At 50.6% G+C, this 21,672-nt stretch overlaps 1 pseudogene; it reads left to right on the top strand.

The window, feature by feature from the left end:
* The first annotated feature begins 10,430 nt into the window (after window positions 1-10,430).
* On the top strand, window positions 10,431-21,450 carry LOC119094565 (gamma-aminobutyric acid receptor subunit beta-like; annotated as a pseudogene).
* The last annotated feature ends 222 nt before the right edge of the window (window positions 21,451-21,672 follow it).

Raw genomic sequence — 21,672 nt, forward strand, 5'->3', positions numbered from 1 at the left:
AATGACCTGAAATGTCACTGACACAAATAGTATTTACTGGCCAATATTGTTCAAAATATTAAGACGTTCTGTTGCATAGTCTTCTTGCCATACTTTAGGTGCTGTTTTTTATTTCCAAGTCTGGGTGGTTTTCTGAGGTCGAGCAGGAATTGTCAACCAGACTGTTATTCAATGTGTATCATCTATGGTCTGTTGGCTCTGGTTCACCGTAGCTTTCATCCAGAAAATCTTAAAATTGTCAGGTACGCAAGAGGCTCCTGTTTAAAAATTGTAAGGTACGCAAGAGGCTCATGTTTTAAAAAAAAATTGTATGGTGCGCAAGAGGCTCCTCTTAAAACAAAATGCATACTAGTGTCTTTGTACACAATTTCCTGCCGCATTTAATTATTGGTGTTGGATATGTTGCTGTCATTTTTGCGGCTAAAATATGGCGTACGCACGGAATGACCTTGGTAATTCGTTAAATCTTGTATCCTCTGTGTAACCTGCGTGAATTTTTAGGCCATTTCCATAAATGGCCTGCAGGAATGCTACGGGAGGTGGATGTTTACGTCATGGTGCTTATGCTTTGAGGTGTTTGTGCTAGTCGGAGGGTGCTAAAAACGGCTCCTGCTTGTATCTGAATGCGGTTAGATAATTATGTGGCGACTCTGGACTTCAAATTGCTTTTAAATATCACCTTCGCGTTATATTTATGGTGCCACGTGGGAATGAATGACTGGAAGTGACTCTGAGCTACGACCCCCTTCCAATTCTGAATAATTTCCCTCACGGCTGATTTTAAGGAGTGTGTTCGCGGAAAGAAAGCAGTCAAATTGGATTTTTAAAAATGATGGAAGGGGTCATGGCAATGAATGGCTGAGACCATAAACATCAGCCTATTGCTACCTGAGATTGCTTGTCTTGAGCAATGATGCGATTACGTTGAATCCTGTATACCAGGGTTCATCATATGAAGTATGCAACTCAGGCACTCGGTACCTTACAAATACAGAAAGATAAATGCTTAACATCTTCAAATAAATACACTATTGAATGCAGCATTATATGAATTAACGCGAAAGATCTTACGGTCTGAATTCATTAGAAAAGTTCTTATTTGCATCGGGCTAAAATTGCATCAGCTTGGAAGGAATTCATGAATATGGATTGGATCCAGACGCTGCCTGGCCGGACGCAAATTTGGTTATAGATGTTACCAATTGGGAAAGTTTCAAAAATGTTCTGGTGATGCACTGGATGATTTCGATTTATGAATTGACTGATTCAAACGGATCTGGTGCGATTACACAATCGAGTGATTCTGGAATGCCTGAATGTGCTAATCCTGGCTAGATTCGTCATTTCTGGTTCGCCTGGACCGTTGAATAGAAACCGAAAGCTTCCAGTCTCCAAGAACTGAGCGTCCATCGACCCTCCACGACAAATCACACCCAGCACACGTCCCGCCGCGCCGGCGGTGCAGGGCGCCGTGTTTCGCGGGCGGCGCCCGCCGCTTCGACGAACGATGACGGCTGCTAGGCAGCGGGAGTACACAAACCTCGCTGCCGCGTCACGGCCGCGGCGGCCGCCGGCGTTAAAAGGGCGCCGCGCCGCCGTCGGCACCGTCACTCCCCAGTCGTCACCATGCGCGCCACCACCGTCCTGCTGCTGGCCTGCCTAGCGCTGCTCTTGCTGAGCACCACCGATGCCCGAGTGAGTGGCCGGGTCTGGGGCGAGGGCCCGTAAAAGTTTGGGCGCATGGAGACGGGCGCAGGTGCCTTTGTGGAGTACGGGCGTTGTGAGATCGGAGGTTTGCGACCGGGTTCTTTGGGGGGGGGGGGGGGGGGGGGGTCAGAGATGTGAGCCACTGCCAGTTAAGTTCAAATGACAATGTCGGTTGCTGAGTGTTCCGTCAGCAGCTTTGTGGCGGTTGCAATAGTTGCCAGGTTTTGAAGTCATGTTAATTTCGATTTCACTTGGTTCATGGAGTAGCATTGTGGATGTTTACAGAAGCCGACGTTGTGTTCAAGAGATTTTGTTAGGACTATATTCGGTTCTAGCCGATTTTTAACACCTTTGTGCATGAAAAAATGTCGAAAAATGCCAAATGCGCCATGTCGCGCGGCGCATTTTACTTGCTGTTCGCATTTAGTTTGCTGATACTTTGGTTTATCTCTACGACTACATAATGTCTTTCGGTGCTGCTGAGTGTATCACCAACGGTGAGCCCGCCGTGCCCTCCAGCGTCGTGGCAGGAGTGGCAGACCAGGCGGCGGCCGCCGCGGCGGCGGCGGTCGGGGCCCACCGGCAGACCAGGGCCAGCTGGAGGCTGATGGCGGCAGCTCGAGTCTCGAGAGCGGCAGCGACTCCTCAGAGGAGGACGAGGAGGGCGGCACTGATCTCGGCCCGCCCGGCGCCGGTGGGCCGCCAGGGGGCGCGGCCGAGGCTGGTGCGGACGGCGACGCCAGCCCGCTGACCGGCGGACGTGGCGGAGGACGTGGCGGCCAGCGCCGGGCCGGGCGGGGCGGACGCAAGGGCGGCAGAGGCAAGAAGCGCCGCGGCGGCTCCGGGACGGGTGAGGAGAACGGCGCCGGCGGCGAGGGCGGTGCAGCCGGAGGCGAGGGCCCGCCGCCCGCCCCGAGTGGAGCCGAGGAGGCCGACAACGCTGACGGCAACGCCGAGCCCTAGACACCATCGCTAACCGCTGACTTAACCCAGACAGACCGGACCGTGCGACCGCAATAACGCCGCCTCACCGCGCCCGCCCCAGCAGCGTGAAGCACAGCGCGCATTCTGCTCGATGCGATGCATGCAGTGCGTCCCGCTGCTGGTGCTCTCGGGCTCGGGAGTATTCCCCGAATATCATTCTTGCACTCTAATAGTTCGTACTGGTAACGATTCAAAAATGTTCGGTAATATTGCTATGAGGACGCACTAGCTGGGTGCCCAGCTAGCATGATGGTTAACATGCATGAATTGCAGATCATTAACTTCCGACAGTACATACGCTACACGTGGCCTTTTCGATGTCGTAAAACGCTGTCGGAATAATGCGTATTGTGGATTGCGTTGTTCGTCTGTGTGTTTTCCTAATGTTTACTAGCTTGTGCTCTTAAAATTCAATAAATAACCATGCCAGAATAAAAGCAACACACACAGCAATGGTTTATTCCGGACAATGACCATTTTATGTCAAAATGACGTCATGAACATCATAACAAGTATCAGCTTTGGAGGTTCTGTCGTCTCTTGGTACCGATGGGCATTCCGTGTCCCTGGCGACCTCCTGGTACCGCGGGGGCTGCCGGAAACAACGGAAGGGCACTTGACTAATCTACCCAATGGGCAAAATATACATTAAATGACGTATTGGAAAACAGTCGCAGTTGCTATTTGGACCCAATTGGCATGGGGAAATGGCCGCCATTAGTTTCGACCATTTCGACCATGTGTCTGGGTGTGGCCGGATGATTCCACAATGCTGCTGTTGAAGCGGATATGTCGACGGGGCTGTTAACTAAGTTTGCTGTGTGCGCTCAGTGAGTATGGCCTGAGATTTTTTAGCACCCTCCGACTAGCACAAACACCTCAAAGCATAAGCACCATGACGTAAACATCCATCTCCTGTAGCATTCCTGCAGGCCATTTATTGAAATGGCCTAAAAATTCAAGCAGGTTACACAGAGGATACAATATTACTCACCATAGTCCATGGCCGTACGAATCAGAGCACATCGCAGCAATGCTGTTTCAGGCTAAACCTGCTATTATTCAGTTGATATAATAATATAACGCATGTTCATTAAGTGAAAAACATAACCAAAAAGTAAAGTATACCCTAGCACGAGAAAATAAGAAACAAATGGAGTATAAGTCCCACATAATATAAGATTTAGTGTGGCAGCATAACAATCGATGCACTGGGTCGATGCAATGTTGCAAATGAAAACTCAAAATTTTACCGAACAGTTCTGTGATGTTCATTTTCACAGCACCACCGGTGAGTGGGACTCACACAGGAACGAGGACTGTTGTTGCATGATTTTAAGTTACGGTGCATGTTTTTAATTTGTAGTACATAATTTTAATATATAGTACATGATTTTAATGCGGATCTTGCGTGCAGCATTGCTGAAAACAAATACATTTGTGATTTAAATGCAGTGTTCCACCTTTGGGTGCATCTCAAAGGCATATTGTGCTGAAACCTCGAAACCAGTTGCATCTAATAATATCATTGGCTAGTGCCACTACACACCATAAAGATAAAATGACGAGATCGATCTTTTCAATTTTTAGCTCAAGTTACGCTGTCAGCGTGTTATCACAGCACTACACTTCTTTCTTTCTCAGTAGCCCCAGAGTGTGGCCCTGATCCGCGACAACTGGCGACAGCAGAACTTGCTAAGAACCGTCGTCATCTGTTACGGACTAAATGCATCCCTCCTGAGCTGTTGTAATCCGTACATTGCGCACCGGCCGGCTTTAAAGTAGCACCTCTGCTGATAGGAATGGCATCAATATCAGCGAAGGTTTGGGACTGTCATAGAGGGTAGTGAAGACCATGTATCGAGAAGCACATAAGTTGAACTTTAAACCAATGCGTGCGATGCCTGTGTTTGCCGAGGTCAAAACGCGCTTCGAAAAGAGCCATTGTGTTAAACGCCACAGGGGTGAAATGAAAGCCATGACACGACGTTTCGTTGAGTTTGCGAGGCAATGGCCTCATGTTTGTGCATATTTTCCTTTAATACGGTGTTTCAAGGTTTCTTAGCATTTCTCGCAACGATTTTGACCACTTAGTGCATTGAAGGCATTACAGAACACACACGCAAAAAGCAAGGGAAATGGAAAGCAATATCTTCGTAGTGATGAACAGGAAATCCGATGAGATTTCTCTTGCCGGAGAGCTATTTCAAACAGAAACTCCGCGTTAGTAAGGATTTTGAAAAAGGCGCTTCTGATCGAATCGGACGCATCTGATCTAATCATAATTGAAAAGCAAAAAAGGTGGCAATTTCCCGTTAGGGGCATCGTTTGCTAGCCAACGACGAACATTTCTAGATATGTGGGTTACGCTGCACACGGCGTCGCACATTCCTCGCCGCGCACTTGCAACTGCACTGGCACCAGTGCCAGTGCCGTTTTCGGAAAGTTCTTGTTCGAAGTCCCATCCAAAGCTCGCTAGTGGTTCAGCTGTCCGTCCAAAAGTGTCCGAAAATGGGGTTGTCCAAAAATTTCCAGCCTCAAAACCTTGATGTTGTCGCAAAGGCGGCGACCGAAAAACGAAGATTCAAAACTGGTACGAACTGCGAATGCTCCATAGCGTTAGGAATGCGTCGCGGTGTAGGCGACGAGGACTCCTATCGCTTGTTTCAAAAAAGTATTATTTGCTGGTGTGCTCTGCCAATAGGTTGTTTATGTTCCAGACTCAGCTTATTTTGAAAATGAGCGGCACTAAATAAGTTGAGATTCATACCAATATGCGACCCGACAGTTATATCGGTTGCACGAAAATGCCAAATATTTTGCGCCCGCCCATCCAATTTGAAAATTAAACTTTGGAAGCTTTAAGAAGTTCAAAAAATTGGAATTCAAGCGGCACGTTTAGTTATCGCCCAGAAGTAGCGGTGTCAGCCAAGAGTGCAAGCTGGACCTACACGTGCATGTTAATGACCCTCCCCATGGGGCAACTGCTTCCTCCACCAAAAATATAGCCTGCAAAAAAGTGATCAAATAGTGTGACCTAGGTATAGTTTTACGAATGGCTCGGGTCCTGGCACCTGAGCGTTTTGATCTGCAGTTGATATCGTGCAACGGTCATGCTCCTGCCGCCGACGAGGTCCCTACGAACGGTTGCCTTAGTTCGACTGCCCACGGCCGGTGATATTTTACGGTCCTGGACTTTGTGCCAACATCGCCGATGGCGGTCAATGGCCAGGTCCTCCCATCGATGGCGATCAATGGCCAGGTCCTCCCACGTTTCTTGTTAGACTGCGGCACATATTCGCGCTAATGACGATAGTGGTTTGTAATACCTTGATGAGTCGTCCACTGACCGGAAATATGGCGCTTGTGCATGTTATCGGACATATGTTGAAAGTGGGAAGGGTTAGAGTGCGGTTTTTAAAGTCCAAGAACACTACAAAATTCGCCACAAAATGTGCGCAACGCAGCAATGTACGAACACCACGATGTACCTGAATGTAGTCTGGACGTGTGTTTTATAAACATGTGGATTGAGTTTTATAATCCTTTGCAAGTGGAGCTGATCATGCACAAGTTTCTGCAATCACAAGCACTCCTGTGCAATATCTCAAGCATTTTGAAATGTCCATCATGTTGCAGGTGAAACGTGTTACTAAAAACACTGACACATGATGTAATATGCGATGTCACATGACGGTGGTAAAATAATTGTAGGGTGAGGGCGTTGATGATTTCCGCCGATTCTGAAGGTCGACGAAGAAAATCTAGCAACGACTGAGCCCTTAACAATTATTCGACCTGCGTGCCATTCGGTTTTTGCAAAATGCTGGGAAATCTCTTTTAGTACCTCAGTTTTACCACTATGATTTTTGATCTGGGAAGAACATTTTTCACTGCTGATCAATATATTTTACCGACTCAGCCGCGGATATTCATTTAGACAAAATACTACTGGAATTGGTACAAACTCTCAGACTGCAGATGTCGCTGTACAAACTTTAGAACTACATATAGTACCGTTTGGTGATAACTGATATTTGCAGTGAAGTGGCGTATTTCCGAAAAGTTTCGATGTTGATAACAGCGAAGGTCGTAGATGGTGGCCTTTTATCGCTGCTGTACCGAATAAACGCTGTGATTGTTCCCTCATGGTCTTCTTCTCCATTGTCATAACTCAAGTATGGTGGCAAGGATGACAATAGATCTATATCCATGATCCGTCAGAGTGATATCTGGTAAAAATCATACCACATGTGAGCCTGGAATAATTTGTAAGACATTGGTCGTTGCGAAACTTCTGCCCTCTATCTGCCGTCTAGAGCAGAGATTGCAGCACCAGCCTCGGCTCTGAAGAATGTTTTCTCTGTCCGTGAGACATCATAGTCATGGTCATAGCCATTCTGAGAACTTTCTTCTTGGTGGCTACTACGAATTAAGTCCAAATGTTAACACAACGCTGCAGAACACAAAACAGAGCGCCGCAAAATGAAGCAGCGAGAGCAAAAGCAAAACGCAGGTGCAGCCTAAAGCTCTCCCCATGAAGACACACAGCACGACAAAACCCTCCAAGCGCAGGGCAGCGGCATCACGCACTGCCGTCCCCGGCGTCCGGCTCCGTAGGCCTGCGTTTCCAGGATGATGCGGCTCTGTATGCAAACTCTCGCTGAGTTTTGGGCAATCGACATCTAAGAAGCTGCAGCATTCCGATCGCCGCAGCACGGGTTTTGCCCGACGAGACATGGGCCCAGCGAACAAACACATCCGATGTTGCCTGGGGACGCTGGATGCAAAAAATAGCTTTCTGCAGCTGCGTACAGTCGTGGCGGCGCGCCATCTCCTCCACTCGTGTCCAGCCCAGCGTTTGTAGCGAGGGGAAATGTGTTTCCAGCGCCGCACCGCAGTCACAAACCTAGCCGCAAAGTTCTGTTTTTTTTTAGCATGCCGAAGCTGATTCTTGGTGTCTCCTCCCCAGACAGAAAGACAGTAATGGATGTGTGGGAAAACATTGTTCTGAACGAGGAGTTTGAGGACGTCGGATGTAAAATAATTGCGGATATGGTGGAGGGACGATAAGGTCGATTTACACCGACAGGCCACCATGGATATATGCGGGTCCCACGTCAGAGGCTTGTCAAGGAGTACGCCAAGAATTTTGACGGTTGTAATGGGACGCATATCTTTGCCCAATATTATTATGCGAAATGATTCTGCGTTTTTGAGAGACTTCTTGGTCCCAATAAGAGCACCAAAGTTTTGATCGGATTTATCTTTCGCGTGTTGGTGCGGAACTGCAATTAGAGATCAGAGATCGAATTCTCGACTCGTTTTCTGAGTCCGGATGGACCGATGACTTCGGTGGGGAGTGTTCATGAAGTTGGGTGTCGTCAGAGCAGGACAAGAGTCGGCCGTGGGCGTCATGTTCGGCCTACAGGATAGGCCATTGGTGAAGAGAAGGAAGAGGATTGGTCCGAGAACAGAACCTTGAGTTATTCCGAGGGTCAGTGGGAAGGGATTAGAGGAGCTGCCGGCCACCGTCTGTTTATGATCGCTGAGATAGCTCCAGAGCCATCTCGACTGCATACCATGCCAATGCAGTACGTCCAAGAGCACGCCGTGATCGACGCTGCCAAAGACTTTGCACAGACCTAGCATAGTCAACTGTGAGATGCATACAACGAGTTGAATAGAGACGACCTTGCTCGCAATACCTCCATGACATTGGAGGGCACGGATAGTGATAAAATGGATCTGAAGTTATGAGACTGAAACGGTCGCCGGATTTATGGACTGCAGATACGGGCTAGTTTCCAAGCTGACTGAGCAGAGGAGGGTGACCTAACCTGCCCCAATACTGATTTTTCCGTGATTTTTGGACATTTTAAGTTTCGTCTCCGATGTCAGAGCAAAACAAACTTTTGAACGTGTTGTCGATTCCAACATTACTTTGATGACGAAGAATGACTTCCTGCTTGAGGCCAATGCGCATCAGCATTCTTGTAAAATGCTTTCAGTGAAATGCAATCCAAAGAAACAGATAATCGTAATCTACCGACTGTGATCAACCAATATATGCATTGTTTTGTATTCATCATTGGTGGTCCGAGGCTAAGGAAAGACGGTTTTATGCAGAACGGTGTGACTTGGTGCGTGCACACAGCTTAGTTTAGACCCATTTATGTACACTGCTAGAATGTTCCTTGCAGAAATTGAAACTGAGCTGCACGGTCTCTCAACGAGCGTGTAGATAATTGGAACGACGTAGGAGGTAAAAGCTATTGACTGTGTGATCACCAGGGTGACCGTTTAAAAAAGAAGCGCGAACAGCACTTCGACGTGTTGAAAGACGCCTAGGCATGACATGGCTTTGACTTTTGGTGTTTTAAGGCGTTATTAAAACCAAGGTTTGGACGCTGTGCTTTTGGCCAGATTTCCTCGGAAAAGTTTATCAACACCACCACAGCACTTTTTGCTCCGGAGTGCATCGCACAAACTATGATGATTCTATTCCTTAACATTGTTTTTTGTGGCGCAATGGGGTGGAAGATACAGCACCGAATTATTTTTTAATCGTCCCATCCCGATATGAGCTAGAGCCCGTCCCGAGTTGGTTAATAGGTCAGTTGGTTAAAGCATTTGCCTACCGATCCACCCACCCACGGCAGGGTGGGTTAAGTCGCTTCCGGCGTGCACTGCTTGTGCCTGAGTGGGATGGCCCGCGGCCGGTGGCAGCGCTCGTGCTAAAAGCCAGGTGACGTCAGAGGGCGGGACGAACCGTGCTGAGCACTACGGTACGTGAAGCTTCCGCCGAAAATTCTGCCGTTGACCCGGGATTTTACGGTCGGATGGTGGGGTCAGGGCTCACTCAACGAACAGTGATTAGCGAGGCGGTTGCATCGGAGCTACATCCGATCAAAATGTTCGTTCTGATTAAACAAAAAATATATCACATTACAGAACCACAACGCATGACGAGTCGGCATATCCCAAGGCTTCTGAGACAGCAGTCCTTATAGCACAAAGGCGGGAGCGGTATGTCTTACCGATCCGTAATCATGTGAGCGGAACGGTGCTGAAATTGCTATACTTTTCTGTGCGAACGGGTGCCCGGCACACTGAGAGAGGTCTCGAGATTGTGCCGCTAAATCTCGATTTGACGATAAAACAATATCATGTTGGCAAAGAAGTCGCAGACGTAGGAAGCAAACACACTGTTTTTATGTGAGACAACCGTTTATTCAGGGTGGCCCAGATAAAAGTTATCCGACGTGAGGTTGAAGTGCACTCGAATGACCATTCGATGGCTAAGCATGATCACAATCAGTGACAATCATCCGTGATCTCACATTCGTGAAATCGTGACTCTACAGAGGATAATTTTAGAACGAGAACGAGGATCTTGTCAGCATCACCACAGAGCGCTGCATCGGTACCGCCCTGATACACCTCTGGGCTGTTCCTGGACGACTTCACGGGATCAAACGCGGACGAGGAGTGGCTCCAGCGGAACTGAGTACCGCAGCACACGGCACGGGCTTCCCTGGATTGGTTAGAGGAACATTTCCCTAGAATGCGAGTCAGCTTAAGAATGTCAGAGTGGCTTCACACTCGCCCGACCTGTCGCCACTAGACTTCATGCTTGACTTCATGCTATCATGCACCCCGTTCTTCATGCTAAGACCCACATTCACCTGGGCAAGCCAGCGAACCCTCGGGAGCTCAAGACAGCCTTCAGACTTGAGATGGAGCACATCACCGTCAATGAGCTCACCGGGGCGGCCGACCGCATGCAGCAGTTCCAGTTGCTTGCCTCCTGGATCACGAGGAGGCCATCTGGAGTATCCATCGAAGTCAATATCCGATAATTGTGGAATCTCTGATCGCCATTGTCGTTACTTGCGTTTTGCCTTTGAATGGGCAGTCAAACGCCACCACATTCACTACTGTGCAACAGATACACTTGCCATTGTCGCAGAAAGCATCTAGTTTTATCTGGGCCACCCTGTAATTAAAAAATATGCTGCATATTGCAGTCTCTTTTTGTACTGATCCACCTGTAACCTCCTAAAAACCTGCCAACGTTTGTAGACTGACTTTACATACATACATACAGGAAAGTTGACAGGATAAAAACACTACGTGCCCACATAACACTATCTGGGGCTATGGTGAGCTGTTATCTGGTTCAAGGTGAGCGTGACCTTGATAGTAACATCATGCTGCCTCCGTGGTCTAGGGGAAAGATGCTGGACTCGTGATTGAGCGGCACTGGCTACGGGTTCCAGAGCGGGCGCATGGTTTGACCCGACTGAAATGGAAAGGTCAGCTGGCAACTGGCCAACGGGTCAGCCCAGGCCGGGGGCGGCCGCGCCGCTGCATTGTGCGGTACGCAAAGCTCTCTGCATGCCTGCTTGGCGAAAGAGTGGTGGCAAAAGCATCCGCTGAACTGGACGGCGCAACTTGGGTGGCGGGTTCAAGGTGCACACAACAAGCTATGCTTAGCAGGTGCGCTGAGCCCAAAGTCACCCATGCAAACCACTCGAAAAAGATTTATAAAAAATGTGATTAGGTACCTTAGGATCTAGTGCACCAACGGTTTAGATGACCCAGCATACCCTTATTTGCTCACATGCACAGAGGGGGCCCAGACAATAATTCAGGGGCCCAGGTCAGCATTGGAGCGGGCGCCGAGGACCCCGAAGGTATACAGAGTAACTCCCCTGTATGTCGTGGTACATTTGTAACATTAGCACAAGCGTGCAGTTCAAGATTTTCGGTTCGCTGAGGCCCAAGGTGAAGACGTTTGATCAAAGATTTCGACCTGACGAGCGTTTACGTTTTGCCAGTCTTTTCTTTCATGCATCTTCCAAAAGGGCCCAGGGACGTATGCGGCATATAATTAATTGGGTCAACGGCTTTGCAAGCTATCGTCAAGTACTATAAACAAAAGACGAGCAAAATATCGACTTTTTCACACAAACTGCCAAAAGCATTCTGAGAAATGCGGCATTCTGGGACTAGCGATATTAAAAAAGTGCAATTAGGCTGGAACAGTTATTCAGGGCCTTGGTCAGTCTTCAATTTTCCTCCTCGATCTACGACCTGGAGCAAAAAATGAAACAACGAGATCGGTCCTTCACTTTTTACTGGCCTTGTATGGCGTTATACCTTAGCACCCGCTCGCGAGTATGTTAAAACGTGCACCATGTGGTGATATTATCTATGAACTTGGGCAATTGGTAAACCGGTGGTAAGATCTGAACGGAGCGCAGCACCGAGATAGCTGATGGATAGCTGACGCCGCCGTTTGTTCCAGGACTACACCATCACCATGTACCTGAACCAGTACTGGAAGGACGAACGCCTATCCTTTAGTAACGACAACGACATCCTCACGTTGTCCGGCGACTTTGCAGAAAAGATATGGGTGCCCGACACCTACTTCGACAACGACAAAAACAGGTCTCCATCAATGTTTTGAATTACGAGATTATTTTACAATGTATTTTCTTGCCTTCTCTTCCCCTCAGCCCGTCCAACTTGAGTAGCTTTGTCGGCCTTAACACATCGCACGGAGAATTCATCAGCAACGGCATACGCATTGTCCTGACGTCAAGTGACCCCTTTCACTCGATAAGCAGTGATGTTTAGCGCGTGGCACTTTCAGGCCGACCTTATCTGACCTCAAAGCCCAATGAACCCCACGAAGTGATAATGATGTCGAGCTATACTCCCCTGTAAAAAACGTAAATATGTTCTGATAATTTTGCGATGATCATGTTACCTTCATTCACGTTGTATCAGGTGATACAACGAAAATTTTACACGCGGGCATGTGTCAAGTAAGTAAAATATAGTAAAGCGACTGAGAAATGTTGACATTTCCGCAAACATGTGACCATGATCTTTTCAAATAAACGCAACTGTTTTTCGGTAAGCGGATAAGTGCACTTACAACAGATATGCGTAGGGCTGATGTTTCTAGGCAAATTTACGCACGCTGTGTTGTTGGCAAACGTAAATGATCGTAACCTTCGTTGTGAGTCGCATCGCACTTTCCCGCATGGCAGCCGTCGGTACGCGCAAATGTTCGGAACCGCTAATATACGTACACACGATTCAGTTGTATCGCAGATGCTCACAAGCGCTAATTGTCCTGACTACTAATGCGCGCATCAAAATTGTTCGCATCTGAGACGTTCGTAAGCACGCACATCCGTGAGTGAAAATGTCCGTACCGCTACTGTTCGTCGATGTGTACCGCAGTCGTTCAAACGGAATGTGCTCGTGCACGCGAATATACACATGGCGGATGTTCGTTCATGTTAAGGTAATGTGCACACACCGGCAGACAGACAGACGTAGGTTCTGAATTTAGTTGTCTGGTTTTCGCTGTCATCAAAGCCTTGCCAGGCCGAGCCAGTCTGTACGTACTTACATGCCGGATGACCCCTTGCGACTATGTTTATAGCCATTAACCATTGTATCGTCATGCAGCATCAGCATGCAGCGTGTCATGCTTACCCGACAAAATGCCAACACGCTCTGGGCTCAAATGAGCTTTGCATTTATTTCGATCCAGCAAATTTATGGTCTTTAGCCTGCGTTGTCAGTATGTACCAAATGCATGTTCTCATTTACGAACATTGGCGATACAGACCTGTGGCACGCAAACATGTTGTGCAGCCATTAACGAACATCTGCGACGCGAACATATGCGATGCGAACATACGCATATTCGAACAATTGTGATACGAACATTAGTACTTCTAAAATTCGCGATTACAAACATGCGCCATACGAATATCTGTAAAACGAACATTTGCTCATGCATACATAATTATGATTACGATTATATGCTTCCCAAACATGAACAGTTACGAAAATTTATGCATATCAATACTAGCATTCATATGCGACACGAATATTTGTGCGTGTATGCATAACTCATTTCGAACATCTGGGTGATGAGCGTTTGCACTATGAACATTTGCCTACGAACATTTTTGCAACCACATTTGCCTAGATTGGCTTTGCTTACATTTGTCTTGTAATCTTTTTTGGAAGGCCAATTCAACATCTTGCCATTCAGCTACTTCACATTCACCGCTATTTTCCTGACGGAGCAGTAACGATAATATCGAGAGTACGCTTTATTACCCGGCTTTCTCTAAATGCCTTCACAGCTACCTGCACGACGTAACGGAGAAGAACAAGATGGTGCGGCTGCACGGCGATGGCAGCATCACGTACGGCATGCGCTTCACGACTACGCTGGCCTGCATGATGGACCTGCACAACTACCCGCTGGATAGCCAGAACTGCACTGTCGAGATCGAGAGCTGTGAGTACCGAAGGTGCTGTGCTGTGATGAGGGCGTAGCTGTGCAGCGGTTAGAGTGCAGCTGTGTGATGGTGACAGTGTAGCTATGCGTGGTGAGGGTGTAAATGTGCGGTAGTGAGGGTGTAGCTGTGCAGCGGTTAGGGTGTAGCTGTGTGATGGTGAGGGTCTAGATGTGCATTGGTGAGGATGTAGCTGTGGGGCGGTGAGGGTATAGCTGTGTGGTGGTGAGATTTAGCTGTGTGGTATTGGGAGTTTAGCTGTGCGGTGGTGAGGGCGTAGTTTTGCGGTGGTGAGGGTGTAAATATGCGTTGGTGAGGGTGTAGCTGTGTAATGGTGGGGGTGTATCTGTGCGATGGTGAGGGCAGAGCTGTGTGATGGTTAGGGTGTAGCTGTGTGGTGGTGTGTGTGTATCTGGACGATGGTGAGGGCGCAGCTTTGCGATGGTGAGAGTGTAGCTGTGCGGCGGTGAAGGTGTGGCTGCACGGTGGTGAGGTACTGCACGGTAGCTATGTAGTGGTGAGTGTGTACCTATGCGGTGGTGCGAGTCCATGTTTCGGATAGCAATGGTTTCGACTGCTCAGCGATATAAGTAATATAAGTATGGATGTGTAGTGGCGGGGAGGGAGAGGGTAGTGTGATGCCAATAACACAAAATGGTGTCATGCATGAGTATAGCTATGCGGTAGTTGGGACATTGCTGTTCGGTGGTAATTTCTGGAAAACGCCACTTCACTCCCAAACTGCTCGGTTGTTGGCTAATGTCAAGCCAAATAGCTATGCGCTGCTGATCGTCAGAAAAGCGTCATTAGCACCAAGGCCGGCATGACGGACAGAGCGGTCTCGTCAGCGGGCGCCGGACGTGACGCGCCATCTCTCGGTGACCGCCGCGTCCGCTGCCAGTCCGGCTCTCCGAGAGAGGGCGGGTCGACAGCAGCGCCCGCCGGAACCCCGCCCCGTGACAGGCACATTCGCGCGCACCGCCCGCGTAACTCGGGCATTTAATCCCCTGTCGGCCACGTGCCTCGACGATATGGCTGTCTGGACCAGGAGAGTGTCATGTCCCGAGTGGTTCCTTAAAAAACAAAACAATGCAAAACAAAACCAAAACAAAACAACAAACGCCGGCTGACCACGCCTCACGCCCGGAATGGCGTTCCATGACGAACACGGAAACACGAAATCAAAAGCTTTTGTATGACTTGCAGCTGTACAAGCTAATGATAGGTTCCGATCTAGTCGGGTGCGGTGTTCCTGAACTAAGAGATCCGGGAACGAAGTATGATATTTAAAACAAGTGACTCGCGGCAAAATGTGTCTCTGTTTCGACTGGCTCAGTAGAGCACATGCCTGAATCGCTTAAACGCGCTGTTTAAGTAGCAATATCTTTAACATCATCCAAATGCGTTTCCAACAGCCGTTTGCCGAAGTTGTGTGGCGTTTACGACACCTCGGTTGTGTCCGACTTTTTCATTGATTTTTGAGGTTTTAGGGCACTCCGCCTACTGAAGTCACGCAGTGCCGGGCATCGGAGACTCCGACCCTATCACTTTCAAAACGATAATACGTAAGAGTACTGGCGGGGATCAGCTGTTTGCAAGGCATGCACTGCCTACAGCGCCATGTTGCAGTATATTACATGATTGCCTGGAAAAAAGAGCATTTACAGCCCCGGCATGGGAAAAACCCACAACTCGGAACATGTAGGCATATGGTATAACGACGGGGGAGAGGGCGGGGGGTAGGGTGGGCGCAAGTTATGGAGCGGCCAACGGTACGTATGGAAAATTCTGAAAAAAGTCGCTGCTGTCAAGCTATCAAGGCGAGCACCTTCGGATGGACGAATTCACAATTTTGCCTGCTTTGGGAAAAGCTAGTGTGGCCGCTATCTCAGCTGCCATTATATATATATATATATATATATATATATATATATATATATATATATATATCTTACATATATGCACATACCGTGTTTGAGCGCTTGCTGACCATGACGGGTCCACCCACCATTGCTGACACGTGTCTGTGCCCTGATGACATAACCGGGTAAATTAAGTGTACATACTTACATTGTAAATAAATGCCGCCCCCTTCAGAGTTTCTCAGCAGAATTCCCGTAGACAGAACCACCTTGGACCGAATGCCTTGGAGCAAACATCCTCAGCTAGATTAAGTGTTCTTAATTGAAACCTGCTCCTATGAGGCATCATAAGACTGAACTTCCTTGTTCACAAGCGATGCTCGGATTGGGCGTTCTCAGGTTGAACCCTCTTGGTGAGAACTTGCTGAGAGAGAACCTTCCCACGCGAGGCAGATGTCTTTGTCTGACAAAACCGCGTTGGACTGTCACGTCGCAGCGCTGCTCCTCGCACCTGCCATCGATTCCGACCCTTCATCACACCCACAGACGGCCAGCGGCCAGGGACGGGTCAGTGTCAGTGTCAGTGTCAGGGTCAGGGTCAGGGTCAGGGTCAGGGTCGGAATGAAGAACGAAGTCGGGATCAAGGACAAGGGTCAGCGACAGAGGCAGGGGCAGGAACGAGGTCGGGCGAGGACAGCGACAAGGTCAGGGACCAGGTCAGGGGCAAGGACAGGGTTGTTGCTCTGTGCCGAAGGGAGCCGGCCGTAATGTTTGGCACTATCTCTGACCTGCCCCGACACCGGCAGATGGCTACACGGTGAAGGACGTGGTCATGTATTGGAAGGAGACGCCCGTGGTCGGCGTGGAGGACACCAAGCTGCCCCAGTTCACCATCGTCGGCCACGCCACCAACGACCGCAAGGAAAAGCTGGCCACGGGCATCTACCAGCGGCTGTCGCTTTCCTTCCGGCTGCGGCGCAACATCGGCTACTTCGTTTTCCAGACCTATCTGCCTTCCATTCTGATCGTCATGCTCTCCTGGGTTTCTTTCTGGATCAACCACGAGGCCACCAGCGCGCGCGTGGCTCTCGGTGAGTGGCGATGCAACGGTGGGGCGAGAACGAGAGAGAGAAGAGAAGAGAAGAGAGAGGAGAGAGAGAGAGAGAAAATCGAGAGAGAGAGGAGAGAGAAGAAAGAGAGAGAGAGAGAAGAAGAGAGAGTAGAGCAGAGAGAGAGAAGAGAGAGAGAGGAGAGAAAGAGAGAGAGGAGAGAGAGAGAGAGAAGAGAGAATAGAGAGAGGAGAGAGGATGGAGGAGAGAGAGAATTATATATATATATATATATATATATATACGGAATCGTGCGCGTGATCCAGGTCAGCTCTCGGCGGTGGTGATGCGCCGACGGGAACGTAGCTGGCGCCTAAAATGCGAGCGAGATGCCGATCAGTCACTCGTGCCTCGTCACCAACCATCCCAGGTTCCTTGGGCTACGTCAGTCTCATCGATGTCCCGCCACACCCACACGGGAGGTCTCTTGATCAGTGCCGACTGAAGCACGACGGTGCGCTATTCAGCGAGCGAAATCTGCAGACGAAGCCGTGCTGTGAAGGGCACCGGCGACAGCGGCACTTGCATCCCTAGTCCACGGATGCACCGGACGCAGCAGCGTCCGCCGCGATCCTTTCTTCGCCCGGGTGCATGGAGGCCCCGGCCGTCCGACGGCTTCAAATCGATGTGTGGTGCCGGGCGCCAAGGAGAAGGCGTAACACAGGCTGGCAGCTTTGCACGAGTGCAGGGGGACACTTGGGTCTATTGATCGCTAGTGGCCATGCACGCGGAGTGACGGGCGGTCGCGCTCCAGCCCGCTGTACTCGACAGCAAATGGATGCATCGCGTGCTTTGTACACTTGACTTGAACCAAACGTAACGTTCAGCTGTGATGACATTGGCGACTTACAACCATTACTCCCCTGGCAGTGTATCGTGGCGCGTGACTCCGCGTCCATGCGTGGTCTTTTCTCCGCTCACGGATTCACATGGAGCTCTCCATATCGCACCGAACCTTCAGCATTAAACGTTGAGCACTTAGCTTTCATTGAACGTGTCTGTCCATTGGTCTTTTTCCAAAAATATCCGATGCTTCTGTCAGGTTTCCGTGAATAGATTTTCTTTTTATATGAATCTCCTAGTTCATGCACAACGTAAGTTGCTTGATGAATGATATACGTGCATTGTGCTAGAGCCATGATTGAAGAAAGCCGATGGTCAATTCCCAAAAGACTCTCTCCCTAGAAGAAAAGAGCATCTCTACGGACTACTCACAATAGTGCCTGACAGAGGTGAAAATTCACTGGCAGACCCTGTCTCCCCGTGTCTCTGTACCTGACATTTTCCGACAATCATCACTGGACCGTGCACTTCCCTGTGCTCGGCACGCATCACCATACCCTGACCCCCTCTGCCCGGCAGACATCACCATACCCTGACCTCCCCTCTGCCCGGCAGACATCGCCATACCCTGACCCCCCCACCCCCCCCCCCCTGTGCTCGGCAGCATCACATACCCTGACCCTCCCCCTCTGTTCGGCACACATCACCATACCCTGAAACCCCTCTGCCCGGAAGACATCACCATACCCTGACCCTCCCCCTCTGTCCGGCACACATCACCATACCCCAACCCCCCTCTATCCGGCAGGCATCACCATACCCTGACCTCCTCTCTACCCGGCAGACATCACCATACCCTGAACCCCCTCTGCCGGCAGACATCACATACCCTGAACCCCCTCTGCCCGGCAGACATCACCATACCCCTGACCCTCCCCCTCTGTCCGGCACACATCACCATACCCCAACCCCCTCTATCCGGCAGACATCACCATACCCTGACCCCCCTCTGCCCGGCAGACATCACCATACCCTGACCTCCCTCTGCCCGGCAGACATCACCATACCCTGACCCCCCCCCCCCTGTGCTCGGCAGACATCACCATACCCTGACCCTCCCCCTCTGTTCGGCACACATCACATACCCTGACCCCCTCTGCCCGGCAGACATCACCATACCCCAACCCCCCCTCTATCCGGCAGGCATCACCATACCCTGACCTCCTCTCTACCCGGCAGACATCACCATTACACTGACCTCCCCTCTGCCCGGCAGAACATCACCATACCCTGAACCCCCTCTGCCCGCAGACATCACCATACCCTGACCCTCCCCCTCTGTCCGGCACACATCACCATACCCCCAACCCCCCCTCTATCCGGCAGGCATCACCATACCTGACCTCCCTCTCTACCCGGCAGACATCACCATACCCTGGACCTCCCCTCTGCCCGGCAGACATCACCATACCCTGACACCCCCTCTGCCCGGCAGACATCACCACTTACCCTGACCCTCCCCCCTCTGTCCGGCACACATTCACCATACCCCAACCCCCCTTATCCGGCAGGCATCACCATACCCTGACCTCCTCTCTACCCGGCAGACATCACCATACCCTGACCTCCCCTCTGCCCGGCAGACATCACCATAACCCTGAACCCCCTCTGCCCGGCAGACATCACCATACCCTGACCCTCCCCCTCTGTCCGGCACACATCACCATACCCAACCCCACTTCCGGCAGCATCACCATACCCTGACCTCCTCTCCCGGCAGACATCACCATACCCTGACCTCCCCTCTGCCCGGCAGACATCACCATACCCTGACCCCCTCTCCGGCAGACATCACCATACCCTGACCTCCCTCTGCCCGGCAGACATCACCATACCCAACCCCCTCTATCCGGCAGCACACCATACCCTGACCTCCTCTCTCCGGCAGACATTCACCATACCCTGACCTCCACTTTGCCGCAGACATCACCATACCCGAACCACCTCTGCCCGGCAGACATCACCACACCCTGACCCCCCACGCCCTCTGTCCGGCAGGGATCACCACGGTGCTCACCATGACCACCATCAGCACGGGCGCGTACGCTCCTCCCTGCCGCGCATCTCCTACGTCAAGGCCATCGACATCTACCTGGTCATGTGCTTCGTGTTCGTGTTCGCCGCCCTGCTCGAGTACGCCGCCGTCAACTACACCTACTGGGGCGCGCGCGCCAAGAAGAAGGCGCAGAAGGCGGCCGGCGGCGCCGACGGCTGGCGCGCCGGCCGTGACGACGGCATCATAGAGCTGCGCGACGTGCGTCTCCCGCCGCCAGCGACGCTGCGCCACCGCGGCAACTGTGGCGCGGCGCGCTCGCCGCCCGCTGGTCCGCGCCGCGCCCGGCCGCCGTCGCATGCTGACGTCACTGCGGCGAGGCGCGTCGGCAATCGGCCGCTCGCTGCCGCGGATTCGTGACGTCAACAGCATCGACAAGTATTCGCGTGTGGTGTTTCCCGTGTCATTTGTGCTGTTCAATGTGGGGTATTGGTGCTTCTACGTGCTGTAGTGGCGGCGGCGGCGACGGGCGCGGACCGGCTGTCTCGCGCAGGGCTGAGCTGTGACGTGGGCCTGCCGAGGCGCACGTATGTGCCTCCGATGGAAGGGCAGTGGAAGCGAATGTTGGAGCGAACGAGGTTCGCCGCAGAAATACATCCTAGAATGCACAATAATGCTGATGGCAGCGTCCTGCAATAAGCATGTTTGTTTCATCCATTTTTAATTGAAACCGTTGCATCGTGGCAGTGAAAGTGATGCTCAGCGTGAGGCTCGGATTATAGGCTTAGGTTATACCTTTGTTATAACTCGTAGGATAGTATGCTAGGAACGGCGCAAAGTGAAGGGACAGTAGGGGTACGACCTTTTATGAATTTCAGATTTTGTTCATCAAGAAAGCATGGCGGAGGCTTGCTAACCCTGGACTTGCTAACGTGTGCCAACACGTGAATGCAACACCGTGAGGGTGCGTTGGTTAAATGAGACGGGTGCCCCGTTTGAGCGAAGAGTGCATCAGGTGAGCTTATTTTGGGGAGCTCCAAAATCTGAACGCTATGCCAACTGACGCCGTCGGAGAGCACTGGGAGAAGCTGGCGTGATGCCGCTGCCGGAGTCAACATTAATCAATGGCAAAATACGGAAATGCTTTATGCCTTGACATCTGGTGTTGTGTTGTCAATCAGCTACATCGCATTTGCTACACACGATAATGCCTCCGAACATAAGAATGGAAAGAAAATGGACATCATGCCCGCGAAGAGGCTGCGGATTTTTTGGTGTGATGGGCAAATGGTTCAAAATAGTGTAGTTGCCAACTCTTATAACATTAAAAGTGACCGTGTTTAACCATCTTTTCACGCTATTTCGCCAGCTGGGTGCGATGGGCATGACACGACAGGGCCCATTCTCGTGGCCACTGGCGCCCATACCCGTCTGTACTCGGCGTGTCCTGCAGCCCTGGGAGGAAGCTAACGTGGACCGCGGATATACCTGCTCTTAACATCACAGTTGACCTGTAGAAACGCCGTTGTGGAGACCGGCTAATGTTATGATGCAAGTAAGCCATGCTTTTCTCTGAGCGCCACCCGACATTGGGAATCCAATTTGCCAATATATTGACCTCGCTCGGCGTCATTCTCTTAGTACGCTGCTGGGACAGCTGAACCACGCGATGCAGGATGGCGACCAGACACGTCACACAGAAACTATTGCGCTGCATGCTATCTACCGTACTGAAGACAGGGGATACACCGGCGATCGCCTATGGCGCTCAGTGCAGCCGGTCCTGAACCGCTGAGCAATGCTTCGCGCGGATTGGAGCTCGCTTCATGCACCGC

This window comes from Pollicipes pollicipes, unplaced genomic scaffold (genome assembly GCF_011947565.3).
Source record: "Pollicipes pollicipes isolate AB1234 unplaced genomic scaffold, Ppol_2.1 Scaffold_4002;HRSCAF=4701_pilon_pilon_pilon, whole genome shotgun sequence".
Taxonomy (NCBI): Eukaryota; Metazoa; Arthropoda; class Thecostraca; order Pollicipedomorpha; family Pollicipedidae; genus Pollicipes; species Pollicipes pollicipes.